The following is a 2,057-nucleotide window of genomic DNA, read 5'->3' as shown; positions in this document are numbered from 1 at the left end:
CTATGGACTTTTTCCAGCCACTTCTATTGTATTCAGTACTTTGGGATGGCTCTGTAAACAGATGAAGCCAATAATGTATTAACAGTACCAACTGAGAGAAAGTATGGTTAACTGAGGTTACTAAAAACAAAAAGCAATTCAAATCAATTGGCAATCTAAAAAAAGAGTTAAAGATTTAAAAGCTATTATTAAAATTGCTATATTGGTCTATTATGCTATGTTATATGTGTGTACATATTGTATGTCCACATGGGAAAATTTTATTGAGAGTTTTATTTTAAATGGCTTATAGATAAGATTGTCCATAAATTTAAGCTGCTAAAATCAATCAAAGATACATTTTAATTTGTGTGACCTGAATCTGTGTATCATATGTTTTAAACTTGTTGGTAGAAAGAAACTAACAACATTTTATATGGTTGTGCTTAAGTTTACTGGTCAAACTACACCATGTTAGATATTTAAGAGGTGTTTCCAAATACATGATTCTTAAAATTTATAGAAGGCATTGGAGCTTCTGGTAAATGTTTTCTTAAGTTGTTATCTAATGGTTGAAACTGTTTGCTAAGTATTCATGTGATATTGCTATTGTCAGCAAGCGATCTAGGACTTGCTCCCTCATTTCTCTATTCTAATTCCAACTTGTTCTTTCATTTCTCTATTCTCTTCAAGGTAGGAAACTAATTCTATTATGAAGGAGTCTGTAGGACACACAATTTAATCTTTAGACCTTATAAAAGAGATGGCTAACATTTTTCTGTAATAGCATAGCCAAAATAAGAACTTAAATAATAATCTCATAGCTAGATTCACTTCGCCATCAGCGAAGTATACAGTAAGTAGAAAAAACCTCCCTTTCAGACCAAAGGGAAAGAAAGTTTTAAAGTGAGAATATAATTTTCCTCATGGGCATTGTCTACCTTAGAAAAACTACTACAGAACATGCCTGTGACTATAGACTTGTAGTTTAGGCCACCGAAGATTTGAGATGGGACACGGGCACTCCCTTGACTTGCATCCTCTGGTCTGCTTTAACACAAACCAGGAGGAAAAGAAAGCTAGGCATCAGAAGCAATGGGTGGCAGGCCTATTAATGGCTGATGTGTACAGTGATCTGCCCTCAAGGAGACCCAACAGGCCAGTCCACTGCAATGGCTTTTAATGTGGTAAGCCTGGGCTTCAGCAGAAGTCAGCTTGTGAAGAGCCCTGGCAGCTCTGCCAAGAGTTGGATCACTGGAAATGGACCTGCCCTGGAGTCAAAGGATGCCCAGGTCAGAGCCACAGATCTTATTGGCTCTAAGCTGAAAAGCCTTTCACTCAGCCCAACTTCCAAAGTGACCACTGCAGCTGAGCAGACGGCCAAGCAGGGTCAGCAACATTGAAGGCAGAACTGTAAATTTCTTGTTAGAGATGCCACCTGCCTTTACCTGGCCAGCTCTCCTCCCAGGCCAGCTAAATAATGAAAGTCAACAGAGTGCCTTCCCCTAGGAGGTTCACACCTCCCTTAGGATATACCCCATGTGAAGAGATAGATAGGTCTGGGCCTCTTAACTTACAAGGCCTAAAGCCCACCAGATTATTATCAAGCCCCTTCTGTCAGGTTCTATTTGCCTCTCAATCAGAAAAATTACTTGTAGCTTAGACAGCACCTTTCTTAGCTCCTCTAATAATGACTCTGTCCTTTGTTCTAGACCCTGTCTAGTGCACTTGGGCCTCATTCCTTTGTAATCATAACCTCTATTCCACCACCAATGGCTCTACTCCCAACCTGTGTGTACTGATGGTCCTCTTCCCCACTTAATGCTGTATAATTGTTCAAACCTGGTTAATGCCACTCTTAGGATCATTGGTTACTATCCTCACTCTGTCTTTTATGACCTTGTCTAAATATGATCAGAGTCGGCAAACTTGGAAGGCTTCCATAGCCTTGGCAACTCATGATGAGAGCCTAGGGTGGTTACTGGCACCATAAACTAGAGTGTCAATTAGTTGGGACAAGAACAGGAGTCACTGTGCACTTGCTCCTCATGTGGGATCTCTGTCCTTAATGTGCTGTA

Source organism: Lepus europaeus, chromosome 17 (genome assembly GCF_033115175.1).
Source record: "Lepus europaeus isolate LE1 chromosome 17, mLepTim1.pri, whole genome shotgun sequence".
Lineage (NCBI taxonomy): Eukaryota > Metazoa > Chordata > Mammalia > Lagomorpha > Leporidae > Lepus > Lepus europaeus.
This window is presented reverse-complemented; position numbering follows the sequence as displayed.